The 27,173-nt window shown below is 40.1% G+C and overlaps 1 pseudogene; it reads right to left on the bottom strand.

Annotated features, from left to right (window-relative positions):
* Positions 1-23,081, bottom strand: part of LOC139180330 (histone-lysine N-methyltransferase SETMAR-like) — a 32,429-nt pseudogene extending 9,348 nt beyond the window's left edge.
* Positions 23,082-27,173: the final 4,092 nt, after the last annotated feature.

Here is a 27,173-nt window from a genome sequence, read left to right as displayed (position 1 = left end):
CCTGTCCCTGGGATTCTCCAGGCAAGAACATTGGAGTGGGTTGCCATTTCCTTCTCCAGTGCATGAAAAGTGAAAGTGAAAGTGAAGTCGCTCAATCATGTCTGACTCTTAGCAACCCCATGGACTGCAGCCTACCAGGCTCCTCCATCCATGGGATTTTCCAGGCAAGAGTACTGGAGTGGGGTGCCATAGCAATACAGTCCCCCAGCATGTCAGCAGTAACAGCAATGGTCAGTCCTCTGCAACCTGTGATTAACAGGGTAAGTGATAAAGCTGGTAATTGTGGTCATGGGCTTCAACCTCTAATATTCTATTTCCTTATCTATCCAAACAGAATCTGGAAATTCCAAACACAGCATCCCCCTATGTGGAATACCTCCCCCGCCCCTCTTTACCACCTGTTTTCTGGAAGGTGGCACATAGTAGAGAGAACCCAGGAAGTCCTGGACTTGATTCCAAGCTTTGCAACTTATGGAAACTTTTTTTAAAAACAGAAAAACTGATATTTAAGTCTTTTGTATTTCTACTACCCAGGATAAGTTTTAAACAGAGTGATGAATTTTGTTTTGACATAGGGCATCAGTCTCCTTGAGGTCCAGCCTTTGGTGTCCACTTCCAGAAGATGATGGGCCTAGATCTGCCCTTCAAGGCCTAAAATATAGGTCTTACTGCTCCTTTACTCTGTCCGGGGACTTTCCTCACAGTCCAGTGGTTAAGACTTTGAGCTCCCAGTGTATCTGTTGCAGGGGACACAGGTTCGATCCCTGGTCAGGGAACTAAGATCCCACATGCTGTGCAGCCATGTATTTATGGGCAGAGCCCAAGCCATTTGGAATTTGTACTCCTTATTTAGCTTCCTCACAGGATTCAGTCTTTCCCATAAAAATACCTTATGGTGCTTTTTCGTAGCTCAGTATGCCATTAATGGTGAAAACTTTCAATCAACCCAAGAAGCACAGGTCAACTGTATGGCGATCGTCTGGTCTATTTGTAATTTAAGGCCTATGGAGACCCACTCCAGTATTCTTGCCAGGAAGGCTCCATGGACAGAGCAGCCTGGTGGGCTATAGTCCAGGGGGTTGCCAAGAGCTGGACATGACTGAGCACACACACATCTTCAAAATGTATTCTAGGACACTTAAGTCATTTCCCAGTAGGAATGGTTCTTTTCTTCTTGATTCTTCGTGGAATATTTGTTTGCTTCCTTTGCATATAGCAGGGTCTATGCCTCTGATGTAGTATGGGATTTGAGAATGGAAGCTAGGCTTGGAGTCACTCTGAATTCAAGACCAAGCTTTATTACTTCCTAGTTCTCCGGGAGACAGCATCTTGAGGGGATGAACTCAGGCAGCCACGGGTTGGAATTCTAGCTGTTCACTAGGTAGGTGACTTTGTGCTGACCACATAACGTTTCTGAGCCTCAACTTCCCCATTTATAAAATAGGAAGGATAATACCTATCTAGCAGTGTCTTCTATGAGTAGTTTATGAGCTACCATAACTACCACAATGCTTGTCACATTATAGCTGAGAACTGTGGCAAAGTGGGGAGTATGTGTTTCACCTAACATGCCCACCTCTCCAGCCCACAGTTACCCCACAAGAGGACAAATACGTATTAGTACATCTTTTTTTTTTTTCCGAAAGGAGTCAGCAACCTGAGTTTTTAGGTACATGCTCTCAGTTTTTAAATACTGGCTCACTAAAAAACAACCATACACAGAATCTGGCATCCAGTCTCCAGTAAGATTATTACTTTGAGACGTTAGTTTGCCATCTTCTTGGTCAGCCAGCTTTCTGAGTAAAGTTGAATTCCTTGCCTCAACACCTCATCTCTCAGATTCATTGGCCTCTTGTGTAGTGAGCAGAGACAGCTCGGCCTCGGTAACAGGAAACTGCTCAGAGAATTCATGCAAGTGGAACTTACAGCTTCCTGATCAGACTCAGCATTCAGACATCAAAGAAGAGTGCAATACCTGTGTGGAAACAGAGGACAGAAAGAGATCAATCCCTGTGCCTTTGGAGTGGGAGCACTGACTCCAAGACCCTAGACTACCAGAGAACTAACCCTCAGTTCAGTTCAGTCATTCAATCGTGTTTGACTCTTTGAGACCCCATGAACCACAGCACCCGAGGCCTCCCTGTCCATCACCAACTGCTGGAGTCTACCCAAACCCATGTCCACTGAGTCAGTGATGCCATCCAACCATCTCATCTTCTGTTGTCCCCTCCTCCTCCTGCCCTCAATCTTTCCCAGTATCAGGGTCTTTTCAAATGAGTCAACTCTTCTTTGCATCAGATGGCCAAAGTATTGGAGTTTCAGCTTCAACATCAGTCCTTCCAATGAACACCCAGGACTGATCTCCTTTAGGATGGACTGGTTGGATCTCTTTGCAGTCCAAGGGACTCTCAAGAGTCTTCTCCAACACCACAGTTCAAAAGCATCAATTCTTCGGCACTCAGCTTTCTTTATTGTCCAACTCTCACATCCATACATGACTGAACTGACCCTAGGGAGTATCAGATACTGAGAACTCACACAAAGGAAACCACTTGAATACAAGACCCGGCATCACCCAACCACCAGTAGCACCCTGTGCAGGATGCCTAATCTAAACAACAAACAAAACAAAAACACAAACCCAATCATCAGCAGACAGGATTACCACCTCACTCAGCCTTGCCCATCAGAGAAAAACAAACAAACAAACAAACTCAGCACATATCTCACCCTATACAAAGCTTACACAAACCACTGGACCAACCTTAGGAGGGCAGAAACCAAAAGGAAGAAAGAATTCAACCTTGAAGCCTGGGAAAAGGAGACCTCAAACACAATAATTAAAAAAATAATAATAATGAAAAGGCAAAGAAATACTACACAAATGAAGGAACAAACTAGAAACACAGAAGTCCAAATAAATGAAGAGGAAATAGGCAAACTACCTATTTCCTAAGAATTCAGAATAATGATAGTAAGGATGATCAAAAACCTTGAAAACAAAATGGAGAAAATGCAAGAATCAATTAATAAAGACCTAGAAGAATTAAAGAATAAACATACAGAGACAAACAACACAATTACTGAAATTAAAAATACTCTAGAAGGAATCAATAGCAGAATATCTAAAACAGAAGAACAAACCAGTGAGCCGGAAGATAAAATAATGGAAATAAGTTCTGAAGAGCAGAATAAAGTTTAAAAAAATGAAAAGAACTGAGGATAGTCTCAGAGACCTCTGGGACAATATCAAATGTGCCAACATTTGAACGATAGGGGTCCCAGAAGAAGAGAAAAAGAAAGGGTATGAGAAAATTTTTGAAGAGATTATAGTTGAAAATGTCCCCAACATGGAAAAAGAAATAGTCAATCAAGTCCAAGACGCACAAAGAGTCCCATACAGGATAAACCCAAGGAGAAACATGCCAAGACACATACTGATCAAACTAACAAAGACTAAACACAAAGAAAGAATATTAAAAGCAGCAAGAGAGAAGCAACCAGTAGCATACAAGGGAAACCCCACATGCTTAACAGTTGATCTTTCAGCAGAAACTCTTCAGGTCAGAAGGGAATGAATGTCAGGATATATTTAAAGTATTGAAAGGGAAAAATCTGCAACCAAGATTACATTACCTGGCAAGGATCTCATTCAAAATTGATGGAGAAATAAAAAGCTTTTCAGACAAGCAAAAGTTAAGAGAATTCAGTACCACCAAACCAACTTTACAACAAATGTTAAAGGGACTTATATACTCAAGAAATATAAGAAAAAGATCTACAAAATCAACCCCAAACAATTAAGAAAATGGCAATAGGAATATTAATTCAGTCTCTCAGTCATGTCAGACTCTTTGAGACCCCCTGGACTGTAGCACCCCAGGCCTCCCTGTCCATTACCAACTCCCGGAGTTTACTCTAACTCATGTCCATTGAGTTGGTGATGCCATCCAACCATCTCATCTTCTGCCATCCCCTTCTCCTCCCTCCTTCGATCTTTCCCAGGTCTTTTCAAATGAGTCAGTTCTTTGCATCAGGTGGCCAAAGTATTGCAGCTTCAGCTTCAGCATCAATCCTTCCAATGAATATTCAGGACTGATTTCCTTTAGGATAGACTGGTTAGATCACCTTATCAATAATTGCTTTAAATGCAAATAGAGAATAGATACAAAAACAAGACCCATATATATGCTATCTACAAGAAACCCACTTCAGACCTCAAGACACATACAGACTGAAAGTGAGAGGACAGAAAAATATATTCTATGAAAATGGGAAGCAAAAGAAACTGGAGTAGCAATCCTCATATCAGACAAAATAGGCCTTAAAATAAAGAAGATTACAAGAGATAAGGAAGGACACTATACAATGATCAAGGGATCAATCCAAGAGGAGGACATAACAATTTAAATATCTATGCATCCAACATAGGAGCACCTCAATACATAAGACAAACACTAACAGACATAAGACATAAGGGCTTCTCTTGTGGCTCAGCTGGTAAAGAATCCACCTGCAGTGCAGAAAACCTGGGTTCGATCCCTGGGTTGGGAAGATCCCCTAGAGGAGGAAATACTCCTGTATTCTGGCCTGGAGAACTCCATGGACTTATGTATAGTCCATGGGGTCACAAAGAGTCAGATATGACTGTGTGACTTTCACTAACTTTAACCACACTAACAGACATAAAAGGAGAAATTGACAGTAACACAATAATAGTAGGAGACTTTAACACCCCACTCACACCAGTGGACAGATCATCAAAACAGAAAATTAATAAGGAAACACAAGTCTTAAGTGATACATTATATGAGATGAATCTCATTGATATCTTAGGACATTCCATCCAACTGCAGAAGAATACACCTTCTTCTCAAGTGCACATGGAACATTCTCCAGGATAGACCACATCTTGGGTCACAAATCAAACCTCAACCTCAGTAAATTTAAGAAAACTGAAATCATATCAAGCATCTTCTCCAACCACAACTCTATGAGACTAGATATCAATTACAAGAAAAAAAAACTATGAGAAACACAAACACATGGAGATTAAACAACACGTTTCTAAATAACCAACAGGCTACTGAAGAAATCAAAAGGGAAATCAAAAAATTTCTAGAAACAAATGACAATGAAAATATGACAACTCATAACCTATGGGATATAGCAAAAGCAGTTCTAAGAGGGAAGTTTATAGCAATACAATCCTACCTCAAGAAATAAAAAAAAATTTATACCTAAAACAACTGGAAAAAGAAGAAAAAAAATAGTAGAAGGAAACAAGTCCTAAAGATCCAAGCAGAAATAAATGAAAAAGAAATGAAAAAAAAATAGTAAAGATTAATAAAAATAAAAGCTGGTTCTTTGAGAAGATAAACAAAATTGACAAACCTTTAGCCAGACTCATCAAGAAAAAAAGAGAGAAGAATCAAATCAACAAAATTAGAAATGAAAAAAGAGAGGTTACAACAGACAATGCTGAAATACAAAGGATTATAAAAGACTATTATGAACAACTATATGGCAATAAAACAGATAACCTGGAAGAAATGGACAGATTCTTAGAAAAGTTCAATCTTCCAAGACTGAACCAGGAAGAAATAAAAATTATGAACAACCCAATTACAAGCACTGAAATTGAAGCTATGATCAAAAATCTCCCAAAAAACAAAACTCCAGGACCAGATGGCTTCACAGAAGAATTCTATCAAATATTTAGAGACGAGCTAATGTCTATCCCTCTAAAACTTTTCAAACAATTGCAGAGGAAGGAACACTTCCAAACTCATTCTACAAGGCCACCATCACCCTGATACCAAAACCAGACAAAGATGAACACAAAAAAGAAAACTATAGGCCAATATCACTGATGAACATAGATGCAAAAATCCTCAACAAAATTTTAGCAAACAGAATTCAGCAACACATCAAAAAGCTCATACACCATGATCAAGTTGGGTTTATTCCAGGAATCCAAGGACTCTTCAATATATGCAAATTAATCAATGTGATACATTATATTAACAAATTAAAAGATAAAAACCATATGATCATCTCAATAGATACAGAAAAAGCCTTTGACAAAATTCAGCACCCATTTATGATTAAAACACTTCAAAAAATGAGCAGAGAAGGAACCTACCTCAACATAGTAAAGGCCATATATGATAAGTCTACAGCAAACATTATTCTCAGTGGTGAAAACTGAAAGCATTTCCCCTAAGATCAGGAACAAGACAAGGGTGTCCACTTTCACCACTATTATTCAACATAGTTCTGGAAGTCCTAGCTACAGCAATCAGAGAAGAAAAAGAAATAAAAGGAACCCAGATCGGAAAAAAAGATGTAAAGCTCTCACTGTTTGCAGATGACATGATACTGTACATAGAAAACCCTAAATATAGTATCAGAAAATTACTAGAGCTAATCAGTGAATTTAGCAAAGTTGCAGGATACAAAATCAATACACAGAAATCACTTGCATGTCTATACACTAACAATGAAAAGTCAGAAAGAGAATTAGGAATCAATCCCATTCACCACTGCAACAAAAAGAATTAAATATCTAGGAATAAACTTACCTAAGGAGACAAAAGAACTGTACACAGAAAATTATATGACACTAATGAAAGAAATCAAAGATGACATAAACAGATGGAGAGATATTCCATGTTCCTGGGTAGGAAGAATCAATATTGTGAAAATGACTATACTACCAAAAGCAATCTACAGATACAATGCAATCCCTATCAACTTACCAATGGCGTTTTTCACAGAACTAGAACAAAAAATTTCACAATGCATATGGAAACACAAAGGAGTCCAAATAGCCAAAGCAGTCTTAAGAAAGAAGAATGGAGCTGGCAGAATCAACCTTCCTGACTTCAGATTATACTACAAAGCTACAGTCATCAAGACAGTATGGTACTGGCACAAAAACAGAAATATAGACCAATGATACATACACACAATGGAATATTACTCAGCCATAAAAAGGAACTCATTTAAGTCAGTCCTGATGAGGTGGATGAACCTAGAGCCTATCATACAGAATGAAGTGAGTCAGAAAAAGAAAGATAAATATCATATTCTAATGCACATATACAGAATCTAGAAAAATGGCACTGAAGAATTTATTTACAGGACAGCAATGGAGAAACAGACATACAGAATAGACTTATGAACATGGGGAGAGGGGAGGAGAGGGTGAGATGTATAGAAAGAATAAAATAGAAACTTATATTACCATATGTAAAATAGATAGCCAACAGGAATTTCCTGGATGGCTCAGAAAACTCAAACGGGGGCTCTGCATCAATCTAGAGGGGTGGGATGGGGTGGGAGATGGGAGGAAGGTTCAAAAGGGAGGGGATATATGTATACCGATGGCTGATTCATGTTGAGGTTTGACAGAAAACAACAAAATTCTGTAAAGTAATTATCCTTCAATTAAAAAAAAAAACACAAAAAAACAAACTTATAGCCCAAACAAAATACTGGGTTGGCCAAAAAGTTCATCCATTACATCTTACAGAAAAACCCAAACAAACTTTTTGGCCAGCTTAATATTTCTCTGAGTCACAAAGAGTCAGACATGACTGAGCAACTAAACACACACACACACACACAATGACTAGGAGACTGTTCAGTCACATTCACTTGATATCACTTAAAACCTGAGTTTCTAATATTCCTTAGCTCTTTTTAATTTTATTGTGTAGTTTTCAATGCTCAAGTTCTATCTCCAATTATTTCTTGTAAAGCTACTTCAATAAGATATTTGAGAGTGGGGTTGGTGTCTTGCTCAGGAAATAGGCTTGGTTGGTAAACTCACTTTTGGATTATTTCCTTCAAGCTTTGAAAGTGGCCTGCTTCCCTCCAGAAGACTTCACTCTGCCATGACACAAGAACACAACAGCTGGCTGCCTCTGGGAGGCTGAAAATAAACAGGTTCAGAAGCTCTGAGGACGGCAAATGGGCGTTGTAGGTGGAGAAACAGCCCAAAATAAATACAGCTGTTGAAGCGGAAAATTCTATTTACTTTGGCTCCTTTGAGGTCTATACTGCAGGAGGGAGAGTTGCTAATCCTGAGACTTTTCATAGACTGACCATGGAGACCCCACTCAGGGGCTGGTCCCGATGCTAAGCACGTTTAAATTGATCATTCACTATATATTTGATGATTAACAGATCAACTAGGTGTTGCAAATGATGGAGGACATTTGAACCCAAAGAAAATTGTGTGGTAAAGATCTCTGCACTGGAGGGTCTGTTAATGTCTTTTCTAGTTTAAAATATAATTCACATTGAACAGTCTTTAACAATTAGGTTTTGTTTCCCATGTAGATGCAATAAAAAAGACACCAGTTTGGGAGGCAGAAAATCTGGAGTCTAGTCTTAGTTTACTGGCCAGCTGTATGACCTTGGTAAATCACTGCAATATTCTGGACCCCTGTTTCCTCAATTATAACGTGAAGATTCAGAGAGATCTCCAGGGGGAAGAGTGAAAAGGGTATGGGATGAGGAACCAGACAGTCCACATGCGCTGCCTGGCTCTTATCACTCTTTCCTGTGAGAACTTGGATGGCGAAGAACACGATCTCTGACTCTCTGTCTCCACCTCTGCCTCACAGGACTAATCACGGTCTCCTTCCTCATGCTGCAGCTGTGGATTAGAGTAGAACTGACACGAAAGTGCTTTGCAAATGGATACACAAGCATGGACATTGGTATCAGCCAGAACTATCTCTGAATCCTGACTCTACCATGTCCGTGTGTTTATGAAAAGGTGACTTAAGATCTTTAAAGCACGGGGAACTATATTCAATATCTTGGGATAAACCATAATGGAAAAGAACATTAAAAAGTACATATGTATGTATGTAACTGAGTCACTTTGTTATAGCAAAAATTAGCACAACAGCAGAAATTAGCACAACATTGTAAATCAACTATACTTCAATTAAAAAAAAAAAAAGATCTTTAAGCATCATTTTCATAATTTACAGAGTCTAAATCATAAAACCTACTTCATAGGACTGGGTTGTTGTGATGACTAATTTAAGTGAAGTCATGTAGAAAAGTGCAATTAATAGAACAAGGCCTGGCACAAAGTGCCATCAGCAGTTATTCTTTTTTTTAGTAAAAGATAAATGACTTTGACAAGTCATTTTTCCATTCCATAAGTTTATGATTCTGATTGTGCTCATTCATGTCCAACTCTTTGTGACCCTATGGATTGTAGCCCACCAGGCTCCTCTGTCCATGGGATTTTCCAGGCAGGAATACTGGAGTGGATTGCCATTTCCTCCTCCAGGGGATCTTCCTGATCCAGGGATTAAAGCTGTGTCTCCTGCATTGGCAGGCGGATTCTTTACCACTGAGCTACCTGGGAAGACCTCATGATTCAGATTACCTGAATCCCAAACCAAACTTCTTTTTTACACATTGATCTGAATCAAAATTGCTTCCTACCATTTACTGCCCCCCCACGCACACAAAAAAAATAGGGGCAGGAAGCATCAACAACAAAATAAAAACAGTGATCCAGTGTAAATTGGGCATAAACCCAGTTGTCATCTGAAGCCCAAGAGAGAACTGAGCCAAGATATCCAAACATTCTGGCCCAAGTTTAGCCTGTCCTGCAAAGACCTGTCACACTGAGGCAGAAAGTAATGGGAAAAGTTTTCCTCCAGAAAAGATCTCTTTTTTTTCAAAGGGGAGCCCTGGAAAGACTTGGGTCTGTAGTGAGTGACCCAAGAAGCCAAGTAAAAATTCCAGACAGAGCCTGTTGCAGATTGTGTACTCAGGGCAACATTCCATACTTTCGTAAAATCCAAATCACAAGGGTGACTATCTACATGGCTTTCCAGACTTCATCAATATCATCAGGTACACTTGAAATCAAGCTGCATCTAGACGGTGAGAAAAGGGTTGAAACTCTTCGCAAGAGACAACTGAACTAATCATTCATTTATTCATTCCAAACGCAGCTCTTACAAGTCTAATAATAGGCACTATGGTACATGCTACAACCATCAACATGCAAAGTCCCTTATCTTAGTAATGATCTGGAATAGGATTCTCACACATATACTTTAAGAGCTTTGTAATGTCAGGGTTCTAGTGAGTAAATATTAAGATACATGTGTGCATGCTAAGTCACTACAGTTGTGTCCGACTCTTTGCAACCCTATGGACTGTAGCCCATCAGGCTCCTCTGTCCATGGGATTCTCCAGGCAAGAATACTGGAGTGGGCTGCCATGCCCTCATCCAGGGGATCTTCATAACCCAGGGATTGAACCTGGGTCTCCCGCATTGCAGGCAGATTCTTTACCATCTGAGCCACCAGGGAAGCCAAACCAATATTAAATGTTATCTATTCTACTACAGATGTCTACTGTTGATAATCTATGTCCCACAAAAGGGAAAAACTAATTATATACATAAACATGTTCATGGAGCTTTTATCTTTTTGGCCAGTTCCCCAACCAGGAATCAAACTTGGGCTCCAGGCACTGGAAGCATGAAGTCCTAACCACTGGATCACCAGGGAACTCCCATGGAGCATTATTTATAGTAGTGTTAGTGGCAATATAAATGTCAGAAAAATTGAATAATGGTTTAAAAAGTTGGGGTGTATGAAATAATGGACTATTTTATGCAGACATTAAAAACAATGCAATTATGAAGACCAGCAAAATGAAAATTTCTTATTCAGTCAGATGACGGAAATAATAAAAATTATGATGTATCCAGGACATTCAACATGGGGCATGATTACATATATGAAAAAATATACCTTTGTTTCTGAATAAGGGAATTCATAAAGATATGAATTTCATAAGAATACTGGAATTTGGAATGATTTTTTCCTCTTTTTCTAGACTTTATAGAATGCTATTACACATGTAAGCCCAGTAAGAGTTGATGCATGCAGCAATTTGAGTGGAGAAAATGTTTCTAATCCTTATATTTCCTTCAACACCATATCACTGAATACAAAGCTTACCACTTTTTAATTCTCTTTCAAATCTGGTCCCTTTCTGCATTCTCATTGACACTGCTTTTGTTCAGCTTCTCAGTTCCCCTGACTCCTGACAAAGCCTCCTACTAAATAACCCTCATCTCCATTTGCAGACTTCCCAGGTTTTTCTGCATTCAACTAAAACACTTATTGTCCTCAGATATTCTGTCCTGATGATTAAATGACCTTCCTCCAACACATAAGACATGCACTTGAATATCATGTCTGTGCCTCGGGTTGTCATCATCCCTGACATTAGAGATGCATGTGCAAAGCATAAATTTTCTCTACTATATTTCACATATTCTTTTTTTGGTGTGACTAATTCTGAAGTCCTTCCACTTACACTTAGGAGGTAGAATTGTGTACTAGGCAAGACTTCTGGTTCTACACTAGAATAGCTAACATATTTCTGAAGAATTAGACAAAGGTGAGGGCAATTGTCATACAAGTTATAAGCTTAATTAAAAGTCAAAATAAATAAAATAGTGTGAGTACTCTGCTCCCAATAATGATTGAGTAGGTCCTATCAGACTAAGCCTACACATACAACAACTAAAAGAAAGAAAGAAAGTGAAGTCGTTCAGTCGTGTCTGACTTTTTGGGACCCCATGGACTGTGTAGCTTACCAGGCTCCTCCATCCATGGGATTTTCCAAGCAAGAATACTCGAGTGGGTTGCCATTTCCTTCTCCAACAACAATTAAAATCCTAGAACAAATATAAAAGACAACTTGCTGAAAGAACCGGAAAGCAATGAGAAGCAGGCAGAAACTGGGGAGGAATCTACACTCACATGAGGGTAACAGAACCAGGTGAGTTTTCCATTTTCAAATGGATTTGTATTCAAGGGCACGCATTAGTTGGTTGAAACTCAAATAGAAGCCTGTAATCTTCATGGCTTGACAAACCAAAGAACAGAGTGTGGGCAAAAACAATAGCTAAAAAATGAGGGGAGAAATCTAAGAAAGAAGAGAGCCAAAAAAGAAAAGTCTCAAATTCTGTTTATAAATTCTCCCCCAAATCTCTGACTGATCCCTGAACTGTGCATGTGTGGAGCAGACTCTTAAGAGGCCCTGCTAAGGCTAAAGGAGTTAAACAGAGATTTCACCTACACAGGAGATAGATTTAGGAGTTTGAGGTCAGCAAAGTGAATTGCCTGCCAAATCAACACTCTCAGAGGAATATAACAGAATTCAGAGACTACAAAATATCTTTATGGTATCCAGGATATAATTCAACATTGCTAGACATATAGAGAACTATAACAATGTGATGCATTTTCAAGAGAAAAGGCAATCAGTGGAGACTGGTCAGTTGTCAGAATTAGCAAAGATTTTATTATAAGTATTCTTAAGAACATAGAAGAAAAACATTCAAATGAATGAGTAGTAGAAAATCCTCCAGCAAAGAAACAATAATTATTTTTTTAAATGGAAATAGTAGAGTGAAAAAATATGTCTGAAATTTAAAAATAAGAGATTTTTCTCAGGAACAGATGACATGACAAGTAAAACAGAAAAAAAAAGTCCAGAAGCAAACCCATGAAAGTGTGCAAACATGCGATAAAATGACATTATAGATCAGTGGGTAAAAAACAGCCTACTCAACAAAGTATATGGGACTAAAAAATAAATAAACAACAGCAAAAAAAGAATGGATAGCTCCCTCAGACCACATGCAAAATCAATTCTAGACTGATTAAAGACAAATGAAAAAGGCAAAACTTTAAAAATTTAAAGGATAACACGGTAGAACATTTTCATGGGAAGATAAGGGATTCTTAAACAAGAAACAGAAAGTACTAAAGTTATAAGATGATAAATTCAAACATATTCTTAAAAATTTACAGTGAAGTGAAAGTGTTAGTCTGTGAGTCGTGCCCGACTCTTTGTGACCCCATGGACTGTAGCCTACCAGTTTCCTCTGTCCATGGGATTCTCCAGGCAAGAATACTGGAGTGGGTTGCATTCCCTTATCCAGGGGATCTTCCCAACCCAGGGATTGGACCCAAGTCTCCTGCAATGCATGCAGACTCTTTACTGTCTGAGCAAAAGCTAGAAACAATAAAGTGGGTATGGAGTATGCTACCATTTTTATAAGAAGGAAGAAAAAGCATATATATACAGAAGCAAAGATAGAAAACAGATGAAAATGATTATCCATATGAAATGGAATAGTTGGAAGCTGAATGAAGAGTGAAGAAACCAAAATCAGGACTTCTCTAAGTAAATATATATATTCACCTGTAAAACATGTAAATATTATATTTTTAAGTTAAATCAAAATGGATTTTTAAAACCCAAACTCTAAAAGGGAACACAAACAAAAACAAATGACTCTACCTATAAATCAACTGTGGTTAAGGGATGGAACTCTTAACCACATAAGAAAAATAACTAATTCAAGTAAATTTGGAACACAATTATCTGACTGTTCATACTTATTATTACATGGTCTAATGTTAAAGAATCACAAAGAAAATTTGAACTCTATTTAGCAGTTTTGTTTTGAATAAGGGTACTGTTCTATTGTTCTAGGGTACTGTTCTGTTCTATTGTGGTATTGTTCTAATACTGTTTTGTGTGCACTGCAGGATAAAGAAAATGCTGCTGCTGCTGCTGCTAAGTCTCTTCAGTCGTGTCCGACTCTGTGCGACCTCACAGACAGCAGCCCACCAGGCTCCCCCGTCCCTGGGATTCTCCAGGCAAGAACGCTGGAGTGGGTTGCCATTTCCTTCTCCAATGCATGAAAGTGAAAAGTGAAAGTGAAGTCGCTCAGTCGTGTCTTGACTCTTAGCGACCCCATGGACTGCAGCCTACCAGGCTCCTCCATCCATGGGGTTTGCCAGGCAAGAGTACTGGAGTGGGGTGCCATTGCCTTCTCTGAAAGAAAATGAGTAAGCACTATTTGCAGTGTCGTTTGGGAAGTAGGGTTTTCACAGTGGGCAAAGAGGGTAATATAAAAATGGAATGGGAGAAGATGAGAAACACTGGGGGACTTCCCTGGTGGTTCAGTGGCTAAGACTCCACACTCCCAATGCAGGGGGAAGGGGGCCCTGGGAGTGACCCCTGGTCAGGAAACTAGATTCTGCATGCCACAACTAAGACTCAGCACAGCCAAATAAATAAATAAATGCTTTTGAAAAATAATAAAAGTATTAAAGAAAAAGCATCTAAAAATAAGATATATTGTGGCATTAGACTTGAATTAGACATATCGATAAAAACCCAGGATTTTTAAAAAAGCAATTTCCTAGTACTGTCCCTGAAAACAGTAAGAAACAATGAGCATACCTAGAGCCCTGTCACTGTATTCTAAATCTCATTCCCCAGCAAAAGGAACCAGAACTCCTTGGCGAAATGGCTGCCACCAAGTCTATGGTGAGGAATGTACAAAGTAAAACTGAAGCATTACGGAGTGCCAGAAAGCAAGTATGTGCTTACAGACTAGTAGATTCATGTTGTAATCAACAGCAGAGCTATTTTCCAAAGGAAAAAGTATTTGGAATGGTGACACGTAAAGGGGACAGCAGCAGAACTGTGAGAAGGGTGGGAGGCTCAGATCCCTAATTATTCATCCTCCATCTTATCTCCCATTTCCCTTCCGTGCCAGCCCCTGAGAGCCACAGAAGAGGAAGTAAGTGTTCGTCGTCAGCTGTGTCCAACTGTTTGCAATCCCATGGACTGTAACCCACCAGGCTCCTCTGTCCATAGGATTCTCCAGGCAAAAATATCGGAGTGGGTTGCCATTCCCTTCTCCAGGGAATCTTTCCAACCCAGGGACGAAACCTGGGTCTCCTGTATTGTGGCAGATTCTTTACCGTCTAGCCCACCAGGGAATAGCTCAAGTTTAAATGGCTGGAGACCTGAATTCTAGCCCAAATTTGGCCAAACATTAGCCATATGGTCTTGGGTAAACATTTAGTCTCTCTGGGCCCTAGTTACTTCTGTGTAAAGCAAGGCTAGAGCTACTAATTCAACCTATTTCACAGTTGTTGTGAGGATCAAAGAAGAGGATAACTTTGAAAATGCTTTGAAAGATTAAATAGAATGGCTCTATACTAGTGTAATTTACTACATCCCATGGGCATTTAAACACATTCCTGTACACCATTTGGCAGCTGTCATTCTTAGCAGTTGGCAAATGGTAATGTGACAGTAAGGGATGTTGTGATACATTATCAGGGAAAGATGGACTTTCCTGTCCAGTTTCTTTCATCAAACTTTACTAAAAAGGATTTCCCTGGTAGCCCAGTGACTAAGACTCTGCACTCCCAATGGAGGGGACCTGAATTCAATCCCTGGTCAGGGAACTAGATCCCACATGCAGCAAAAAAAAAAAAAGATGTCTGCATGCTGCAACAAAGATCAAAGATTCGGAGTGCTACAACTAAGATCCAGCACAGACAAATAAATAAAGAAGGCTTCCCTGTGGCTCAGTGGTTAGGAGTCTGCCTGCCAATGCAGGAGACACAGGTTCAATCCCTGAGCCAGGAGGATCCCACGTGCCACAGAGCCTGTGCACCACAACTATTGAGCCTGTGCTCTAGAGCCCATGCTCTGCAACAAGAGAAGCCACTGGAACTGAAGAGTATCCCCAACTCACCACAACTAGAGAAAAACTCATGCAGCAACAAAGATCCAGCAGAGTCAATAAATAAATGTATAAAAGAGAAAGAAAACTAGAATAAACCCTATGGTACTGAATTAAAATTAGAGTTATCATTGTGGCCTCATAGTTTTTAACACATAGATTGATGGGGAAATAGATATAAATGAGAGGTTGTGAATATTATAAATACACATTAGATATATGCATATACACATATAAATGTGTGTATACACATATATATTCTCTAGTTATGTTTACTAAGAGGGCATGGGAGCAGCAGCATCCTCAAAAGCAGTAACCACACCTGGGGCTCAGATCTTGTTCTCTAAATATCCATTAAATGGAATCTTGGTGTTAAATTTATCAGAGGAATAGCTGGTTCTAACGTATAGGCAGGGAACATAGAAGATGATCCTGGAGCATTCTTTTTTCTTGTGCCAGAAAATGGGAAATTGCTCAAAGAATGATGGTGATATGTCAAAGGGGCAAAGAGCTATCTTGAAGGGACCCCTGTCTGGCATCATTTGAGCATCACAATAAATCATATATTAAAGCACTGTAACCCACTGAATAAAATTGGAAACCATGACTCAAATTTAATATGAACCAACTGAAAGCTTTGTAGAATATTTAAATGAAGTGCTTCAATACCATAAAAAAAAAATCTTCTCACAAAATATCTATTGGTAATAAAGGGGAAAAGAGTAAATTTACAGCTGAGAAGCCCAGCAGACTTAGCTTAATTAAATGATCAAAATGAACAACATCAATAATGGAACAAGTTAAAATTATTTGCCATCTGGCAGAATGCAATGAAAAGAACAATATCATTTTTATAGGTTTTTTTGGTCAAAGATGTATAAATTAAATATTATCAAGAGGAAATATTAGATAATCTCTAATTAAGGGATATTCCACAAAATAACTTATATGTAATCTGTAAAAGTATCTTGGTCCTGAAAGTCAAGGAAAGATTGAGGAACTATTCTGGATTGCAGGAGACTAAAGATGCTGAACAAATAAATGCAACATGTGATTCTGAATGGAGTCCATTAGCTATAAAGGGCATTTTTGAGATAATTTACAAAACTTGAATGGAATCTCCTCCAGTACCATGGAGGAGATGGTACTGCACCAATGCTATTTCCCTGTTTCTGATGACTGTATTAAGTTATACAACAATGTCCCTGCTTATAAAAAATACCTGCTATAGAATTCTAAAATGATGGGGCATTTTGTTAGCCATCTGTCTCTAATAGTGCAAAAAAAAAACGTTTTGATCCATATTTTCAACTTTTCTATAAATCTATTTCAAAAAATTTTTAAATGGAAAAAGAAAGTCAACCACAATAAAATATACAGTGTATGATTTCATTTATATAAAATTCGAAGATGAGGACTTCCCTGACAGTCCAGTGGTTAAGACTCCATGCTTCCAACGCAGAGGGTGAGGGTTCAATCCCTGGTTGAGAACTTAAGATCCCACATAGCATGTAGTGTGACCAAAAGATTACCCAAAAAATTCACAGACAAAAATATATATTTTAGGGCTTCCCTGGGAGTTGGTGATGGACAAGGAGGCCTGGCGTGCTGCGATTCATGGGGTCGCAAAGAGTCGGACACGACTGAGCGAATGAACGGAACTGAACTGAACTTACTGGTGGGTCAGTGATAAAGATTTACCCACCAATGCAGAAGACATGGGTTCAATTCCCTCCTCCATCCAGGAAGATCCCACTTGCAACAGAGCCACTAAGCTCCAGCACCACAACTACTGAGCCTGTGCTCTAGAGCCCAGCACCCGCAAGTACTAAAGCCCGAGCACCCTAGGGCCTGTGCTCCACAACAAGAGAAGCCATTGCAATGAGAAGCCCACACACTGTAACTGGAGAGTAACCCCCACTCTCTGCAGCTAGAGAAAAGCCCACGCAGCAACAAAAACCCAGCAGAGTTAAAAATAAAGTTTTATATATATCGTGCAAAATTAAAATGCAAAGCAAGGAAATGAACATATAAGAATTAGATTAGTGGTTACCACCAAGGGTATGGAAGAGTGTCATGACTGGAAATAGTAATACTAGGAGAGTTAAGAGTCAGAGTAAAATGTGATGACAAAAGCAAAGTTAAGAGATGCGTGAAGTGATCAAGACTCAACCAGGCTTTGAATATGGAAAGAAACTAAGTAAGACAAGACAAATATAGAAACCAAATAAGACAAGATAACAGGTTCTCTCCTAGAGGATCCAGAAAGCAACACAGCCCTACCAACATTTTTATTTCAACCCACTGAGACCATTTCAGACTTCTGACCTTCAGCAGTATAAATAAATGTGTGCTGATTTAAGCCCTAAGTATGTAGGAACTTGTTTGCAACAACAGGCAACTGAAATAGCGGTGAAGCATAAAATTGGGAGGAAAATACCAAAACAGGTAGCAATATTGGGCCACCCAGTTCAGTCGCTCAGTCGTGTCCGACTTTGCGACCCCATGAATCGCAGCACGCCAGGCCTCCCTGTCCATCACCAACTCCCGGAGTTCACTCAAACTCACATCCATCAAGTCAGTGATGCCATCCAGCCATCTCATCCTCTGTTGTCTCCTTCTCCTCCTGCCCCCAATCCCTCCCAGCACCAGAGTCTTTTCCAAAGAGTCAACTCTTCGCATGAGGTGGCCAAAGAATTGGAGTTTCAGCTTTAGCATCATTCCTTCCAATGAACACCCAGGACTGATTTCCTTTAGAATGGACTGGTTGAATCTCCTTGCAGTCCAAGGGACTCTCAAGAGTCTTCTCCAACACCACAGTTCAAAACCATCAATTCTTCGGCGCTTAGCTTTCTTCACAGTCCAACTCTCAGATCCATACATGACCACTGGAAAAACCATAGCCTTGACTTGACGGACCTTTGTTGGCAAAGTAATGTCTCTGCTTTTGAATATGCTATCTAGGTTGGTCATAACTTTCCTACCAGAGCAGACCTATCAGGGCTCCAAAGTGGTGAACTCTGGCCTCTAGAGGGCGCTAGGAAAGTTCTGAGCATGGGAAGATGGAAATAACAGATCCTGGAAGGGGAAAGGAGATCTGAGAGAAAAGAGTCCATGACAAATTCAACTTGGTTCATTGTGTTCCGAAACACAAACCCTGGACTTTGATCCCCAGAGAAAGGAGAGAGCAGGTTTTCCTGGCAGAAAGATTCCTGAGACTTGCTTAATAGCCCAAGGGAATCAGTTCCTTTATAGTTCCCATCAGGTCCTCTCATTTTCCTAGCTTCAGCCTGGCCAGCATCTTACCTGAATTAACGCTGAAAGGCAGCTTTCCCAACCAGCGCATGAGCTGCAAATCTGGAACATTTTTGAGGTTTGACTCCAAGCTATTTCTGCAATCCTTGAATAATCGCCATCCTCACTCAAACCAACGCAAGTTTTATTTGTGTAAAAACTCTTAGCCAGAGTCCTTTATTACTGTGTTATATGATTGATGACCTTAAACCACACTCGCAGTAGAATAAGGCATCAAAAACAGAAAAATCTGCTTACACAGTCTTTGGATCTGAAAACCAAATGGAAACATTAATGTCTTAAAGCTGAAAGCAGTTACTGGATAAAACTCCTAAGGAACCTTGAACAACCTATTGAACCAAAACAACATCCTGTCCCACAAATGCTTTCAATTCATGTTGTGAAATAAAACAGACATCATGTTTTTACCCTTAGAACATAAAACATAGTATTGAGCTTCCAGTGCTCTGAAATAGATATACAATTTCAAAAAGCAGGATGAATAAGTCTCTAGTTCTGTTGAAAAATAATTATGGCTTAATGTTTATTTTTTTCAAGTTTAACATATTGCCAGATAATTATTTCAAAATGAATCTCTTTCCCAATCCTCTGGAAAAGAATGCTTGGTATGTTTTGATTGGTCAGTGTGCTATCAAGCATTTTATAAGCTCTTTGCTAAATCTGATGTTAAAGTAGTCTTCCCAAGTGAAGGAGAAAGACATGCCCAGAGATGACAACAGTAGCACCTGGACAGCTCAACAGATATTCAGTTGGTTTTATACACCACAGAAAGGAAGGCAACTGTCTGCTTTTTAAAAAATTATATTCTTCCATAAAGGCTTCCTTGACTGACTAGTTTCAATAGCACCATACACTTCTTCGTCACAACTCTGAATGCACACATTTAATGTCTGAATGAGAAATAACCTACTCAGTGTCTGCCTTCCCTGTTATATTGTAGGCTGCTTGAGGGTAAGGACCTTGCTCGTCTTATTCTCTGTCCTCCTTCTAGTACCTAATACTATGCGGTGCTATGCTTAGTCACTCAGTCATGTCCGACTCTTTGTGACCCCAGGGACTGTAGCCCTCCAGGCTCCTCTGTCCAAGGGATTCTTCAAGCAAGAATACTGGAGTGGGTTGCCATGCCCTCCTCCAGGGGATCTTGACTTGGGGATCACAGTCATGTCTCTTATGTTTCCTGCATTGGCAGGTGGTTTCTCTACCACCAACACTGCCTGGGAAGCCCCATATAAGACTGTGCTGGATGCATGGTAAGTTCCATGTAAACACATTTTGAATTAAAGAATGAGCCAACAGGCAGTTGCTTCTTTCCCTGAGGGCTGAGAAGTTTAGTCTCAAGACATCTAGATGCTTTTGAAATAGTTCTTTCCAGACAAGTACAAATGACATGGAAATTTTCTAAATACACTATTCATTAAGGAAGTATTTATCTGTCCTGCCACACTATAAAAACACTCTTATGTGGCAATCTCCTCAGCATGTTTACATTTAATATAGTGGTGGTGGTGGTGGTGTTCAGTCACTATGTCTAACTCTTTGTGATCCCATGGGCTGCAGCACTCCATGGTCCTCTGTCCTCCACTATTTCCCAGAGTTTGCTCAAGTTCATGTCCATTGAGTCGGTGATGGTATCTAACCATCTCTCTTTTCAACTCTAACTTTTTATTATGCTTCTATCTTATCAAATCATGTATGTCTTTATCATGGGTGCTCTTCAACTCCCTCTTTGTCTGCTCTGGCTCGGGTCTGAGATTCAGATGCTGGCATTGGCCCATCCTACCTCCTGGATAAGCAGACATCAGATCCTGTTTGACTATAATAGAGAAATGAATTTGTAGTGGTGCGGATGAACCTGGAGTCTGTCACACAGAGTGAAGTAAGTCAGAAAGAGGAAAACAAGTATGTATATTAATGCATATATATGGAATCTAGAAAAATGGTACCGATGACCCTATCCACGGGGCAGGAATAGAGATGCATATGTACAGAAGAGACTTGAGGACACAGTGGGACAGGAGAGGGTAGGATGAATTGAAAGAATAGCACTGACATATGCACACTACCATGTGTAAAGTAGATAGCTAGCGTATAACACAGACTGGGCTCTGTGACGTCCTAGGTGGGTGAGATGGTGGAATGGGAGGTGGTGGATGGCAGAGAGGTTCAAGAGGGAGGGATTCACTTGTTGTACAACAGAAACTGCCACAACACTGTAAAGCAATTATCCTTCAAATAAATAAATAAAAGCTAGTAACTAATCTACAGGAAGTAAAGAACCCAAGGAATAAGAAAACTTTAAAATAATAATAAAATACAACAGAAGGAGAAATGAACAAACCTATGAAACAGAAAGAGACTCACAGACATAGAGAACAGTGGCTGTCAAGGAAGGGAGGGAAGGATTGGGAGTTTGGGATTAGCAGATACAAACTATTATGTATAGGATGGATAAACAACAGGGTCCTACTAAACAGCACAGGAAACTATATTCAATATCCTGAGATAAACTATAATGGAAAAGAACATGAAAAAGAATGTACATGTATAACTCAATCACTTTGCTTACAGCAGAAATCAACACATTGTAAACAACTCTACTTCAATAAAATTTTAAAAAATAAAGATCTGAATATTAGAAGATAATAGACAAACTGAGGATGCATATAATTTTAATCTTAGAAAGGGGGGGTGGAAAAAAGGGGGAAAGACAAGAACTCTGAGTGCATGCAGGGATGAGAAAGAGGTTTGGTGAACTGAGAAAGTCTTTGCAAAGATCTTGAGCATGGGCAGAAAATGTGCCAAGAGATGAGGAAATAATTAAGGACTCTAGATATTCTTTTGACATTCTTTGAGAATCTCAGTAAATATTTGAATTAACTTCTCGGTTGTCAAACTTGTGTTTAATGGAATGTGATGTGTCATACAAACTGGACCACATGGGGCCCCATGTTTAAATGGGCTGCTCATCCCTTTCGTCTTTGCTTTATGCCTATAGAAGGAAACCTATATATGTGGAACCCAGCTAATCAGCATTTCCTTAGCTAATTTAACTTTTATTTTCCCAGAAAACTCAAAGGAAAAACAAATAAATGAAAGAATTATCTTGTATGAGAAATTCTCTCAGAACATGCATATACACAACTGTGACAGAGTATATACATTCCAATCTTTACAACTCTATAAACATGAACACTCAACTGAAGTTCAGAATGATGAGCCTGAGATACTTTTAAATGTCTAACTTTTTGTACCAACTAAAGAAAGGGAAAAAAAAAAGAGAGAGAGAGATCTTGGCACAAGACTCAGTCCTTTATAGCCCTAGACACTGTGCAGTCTGCAACACATCGGGCTCACACCTTAAAGACACTGCATGTGGTTCAAAAAGGGATCAGTCACATGTGTGTGAAAGGAAACCTCACTTCGATGCACCAATCAGGATTGCTGTCTTGTTTCTTTAAAGGATGGGACTTAGGACTTCCCTGGCAGTTCCCAGGTGGTGATAGTGGTAAAGAATCTGCCTGCCAATGCAGGAGATGCGAGTTGGATTCCTGGGTTGGGAAGATCCCCTGGAGGAGGAAATGGCAACCCACTCCAGTATTCTTGCCTGGAGGATTCCATGGACAGAGGAGCCTGGCGGGCTACACTCCATGGGGTCACAAAGAGTTGGACACAACTGAGCACACACACATTCACACTACTGCTTAGGACTCAGCACTTTCACTGCCGTGGACCCACCTGGGTTCAGTCCCTGGTGGGCAAACTAAGATCCCACAAGCTGTGTGGATGGCCAAAAAAAATTAAAATTAAAAAAAAAAACGGAACTTTAATGAGCAGCATCTGAAAGCAGCACATTGGCATCTCTCTGTACCTGGAAGGAATTCTAAAACACTGAAGGGCAAACACTACACTCTTCTCTTTCCCACTGGAAACTTTTCCCCAAAATGACCCATTTCTACTATTTTTGTTTATACCTCCTGAACCAGGACAAAGAGGCAGGCCGTCACACCCACACACCATTTATAGGCTTTACTGCGGCCAGTTTTTTGTTGTTGTTGTTTCGTTTTGTTTTTGTTTTTTGCCTCCTTTCATTTCTGTTGAGAATTCCAACCTCTATTGACGGCTTTCCTCTAAGGCCACACATTTGGCCAAACCCTGGGTCCCAAGACCTCCTCAAAACATAGAGACACCTGGGAATCTGAGACAGGTACCACAGGTTATTTTAGCAGTCAGATCTTTTGTTTCGATTTGCCAGAGTTACTTAATTCTTTAGACATGACTCTCAGGTCCCTTGCTTGGCTTTTTTCCCACTGACACATTTACCCCAATTCTCTCCTCCTCTTCTCAGGCATTGGCTCTTGACATCTCTGCTAGAATCGATGGCGACACATGTTGTGTTTACATCTCCCCCCAGTGCCAGGCTTACTGATGTGGTGAGCGGAGCCCTGGGCAGTGGAGTCAGGAAGGCTGAGTCATCAGTCATCATCCCCTGTCGCCCGGGGTCTGACCAAAATGACAGAGGCTCCTCTCACCGGAGTGTCACTGAGAGACCACAGACGACAGGAGGCAGGGGACTTCTCCCGTTTGACTCTAACCACTTTAAGGACATATTTTTGGCAAAACAGTGTGGAGATGTTAGGAGAGAAATCTCATCGCAGCCTCCATGTCCCTTTGTCCTTCGGGCCTCTGCTTAAATGTGGTCCTAATTTTTTTTAATTAACTTTTTTAACTGCACCATGTGGCACGCAGGGTCTTACTTCCCCAACCAGGGATGGAACCCATGCTTCCTGCAGTGGAAGCATGGAGTTTTAACCACTGGACTGCCAGGGAAGTCCCAGTGTGGTCCTTTCTTTTTTTTTTAACTTTTATGTATTTATTGGCTGTGCCGGCCTTCATTGCTGCTAGCAGGCTTTCCCTACTTGCAGCGAGCGGGAGCTCCTCTCTAGTTTCAGCGCCAGTGCTCCTCATTTCGGCGGCTTCTCCTGTGGAGCACAGGCTCTGGGCGTGCGGGCCTCAGTAGTGGCAGCACATGTGCTCGCTCGGTAGTTGTGGCACTGGGCTCAGCTGCCCCTCAGCATGTGAAGTCTTCCCAGACCAGGGGTCGAATGCATTGGCAGGAAGATTCTTTATCACTGGACCACCAGGGAAGGTCCCCATTATGGTCCTTTCTAAATGGGTAAATCACTTTGAAAAGCTACCAAAGCTGAACGAATATACACTCTGTTGTTGTTGCTCAGTCAGTAAGTCGTGTCCGACTCTTTGCAACCCCATGGTCTGCAGCAGCCAGGCTTCCCTGTCCATCACCAACTCACGGGGCTTGCTCAAACTCAAGTCCATCGAGTCGGGGATGCTATCCAACCATCTCATCTTCTGGCACCCACTTCTCCTCCTGCCTTCAATCTTTCCCAGTATCAGGGTCTTTTTCAATGAGTCAGATCTTAGCATCAGGCGGCCAAAGTATTAGAGCTTCAGCTTCAGCATCAGTCCTTCCAATGAATATTCAGGATTGATTTCCTTTAGGATTGACTGGTTTGATCTCCTCGCTGTCCAAGGGACTCTCAAGAGTCTTCTCCAAAATCACAGTTCAAAAAGGATCAATTCTTCAGTACTCAGCCTTCTTTATGGTCCAACTCTCATATCAGTACATGACCACTGGAAAAACCATAGCTTTGACTATACAAAGCTTTGTTCCCAAACTGATGTCTCTGCTTTTGAATATGCTATCTAGGTTTGTCATAGCTTTTCTTCCAAGGAGCAAGCATTTTTTAATTTCATGGCTGCAGTCACCATCCGCAGTGATTTTGGAGCACAGGAAAATAAAATCTGTCACTGTTTCTACTTTTCCCCCATCTATTTCTCAAGAAGTGATGGGGCCAGATGCCATGATCTTAGTTTTTTGATGTTGAGTTTTAAGCCTGCTTTTTCACTCTCCTCTTTCACCCTTAGCAAGAGGCTCTTTAGTTCCTTTTCGATTTGTGCTGTTAGAGTGCACACGTCATATGCATATGTGAGGTTGTTGATATTTCTCAAGACAATCTTGATGCCAGCTTGTAACTCATCCAGCCCGGCATTTCACATGATGTACTCTGCATATAAGTTAAATCAGCAGGGTGACAATATACAGCCTTGATGTTTTCCTTTCTCAGTTTTGAACCAGTCTGTTGTTTCATGTCTAACTGTTGCTTCTTATCCTGCATACAGGTTTCTCAGGAGACAGGTAAGGTGGTCTGGTATTTCCATCTCTTTAAGAATTTTCCTCAGTTTGTTGTGATCCACACAGTTAAAGGCTTTAACGTAATCAATGAAACACATGTTTTTTTGGAATTCCCTTGCTTTTTCTATGATCCAGAGAATGTTGGCAAGTTGATTTCTGGTTCCTCTGCCTTTTCTAAATCCACCTTGTACACCTGGAAATTCTTGGTTCACGTACTATTGAAACTTTGCTTGAAGGATTTTGAGCATAACCTTACTAACAGGTGGAATGAGAGCAACTGTATGATAGTTTGAACATTCTTTGGCATTGCCTTTCTTTGGAACTGGAATGAAAACCGACCTTTTTCAGACCTGTGGCCACTACTGAGTTTTCCAAATTTGCTGGCATATTGAGTGCAGCATTTTAACAGCATCATCTTTTAGGATTTTAAATAGCTCAGCTGGAATTCCATCACCTCCACTAGCTTTGTTTAAACTAATGCTTCTTAAGCTCCAGTTGACTTCACATTTCCAGGATGTCTGGCTCTAGGTGAGTGACCACACCAACATGGTCCTTTGGGTCATTAAGACCTTTTTTGTCCAGTTCTTCTGTGTATTCTTGCCACCTCTTCTTAACCTCTTCTGTTTCTGTTAGGTCCTTGCTGTTTCTGTCCTTTAGTGGGCCATCTTTGCATAAAATGCTTCCTTGATATCTCTTAATTTTCTTGAAGAGATCTCTGGTTTTCCCCATTCTATCGTTTTCCTCTGTTTCTTTTCATTGTTCACTTAAGAAGGCTTGCTTATCTCTCCTTGCTATCCTCTGTGGCCCAGCATTTCCACTGACTATGTATGTGCAGTAAGTCCTCTTACACGTTCACAAGTCCAATTTGTTCTAAGTCCAACAAAGTTAGCCCAGGTACACAACTAACACAATCAGCTGTATAATACTATACTGTAATAGGTTTATAATATTTTTTACACAAATAATACGTAAAAAACAACCCCCCAAAATAATGCATTTTTAACCTTATAGTACACTACTTTGAAGCGTACAGTAGTACCAGCTATATTACCACTGCTTTTGTGTTTGCTTCCAGACATCCTAGGCTTGAAATAAAAATACTGTAGTCTACACAGCACTGTATAGCGAAATACACAAAAGCACAACCACTTATAGAGGATGTAAGCATGTGACAATGTATGCCAGATACAAGAACTAACATATGATTGGACATGCGAACAAAGGTTCACACCTTTGAAAGTTCCCAACTTAAAGGTTCAAATGTAGGGAACTTAACTGCACGTGCATATATAGATACGCCAAGCTTTTAGAAAGTTTGCTTTATACTCCTTCAGTTTAATGAAAGGCTTACATTAGCACCTGTGTTTGCTAACTGAAAAAAATCTAAAAAGGAGTTTTGCTTTTGAAAAACAGAAGAAAAGCAAAAACAATGTTCAGTGTTGGTTTTACAGGGATCCATTCTAGAGGCAGGGCTCACCTGAGCAGCCAGACAGGCACCACCAAGCTCCTTCCCTGGCAACTACACTCTGCATCTCAGCATTAAGCTGCCAGAGCTCTGAACTATGTGTGTGGGCATCTGTGCTTTATTTCATCAAGAGCCTCTTGATGAAAGTGAAAAAGGAGACTGAAAAAGCTGGCTTAAAATTCAACATTCAAAAAACTAAGATCATGGCATGCCGTCCCATCACTTCATGGAAAATAGATGGGGAAACAGTGGAAACACTGACAGACTGCTTTCTTAGGCTCCAAAATCACTGCAGAGGGTGACTGCAGCCATGAAATTAAAAGATGCCTGCTCCTTGGAAGAAAAGCTATGACAAACCTAGACAGTGTATTAAAAAGCAGAGACATTATTTTGCCAACAAAGGTTCATATACTCAAAGCTATGGTTTTTCCAATAGTCATGTAAGGATGTGAGAGTTGGAAAGCTGAGCACCCAAGAATTGATGCTTTTGAACTGTGGCGTTAAAGAAGACTCTTGAGAGTCCCGTGGATTGTAAGATCAAACCAGTCAACCCTAAA

This window comes from Bos indicus, chromosome 28, assembly GCF_029378745.1.
Source record: "Bos indicus isolate NIAB-ARS_2022 breed Sahiwal x Tharparkar chromosome 28, NIAB-ARS_B.indTharparkar_mat_pri_1.0, whole genome shotgun sequence".
Classification (NCBI taxonomy): domain Eukaryota; kingdom Metazoa; phylum Chordata; class Mammalia; order Artiodactyla; family Bovidae; genus Bos; species Bos indicus.
The sequence above is the reverse complement of the archived record's forward strand: the minus strand, read 5'-3'. Positions and strand labels throughout refer to the sequence as shown.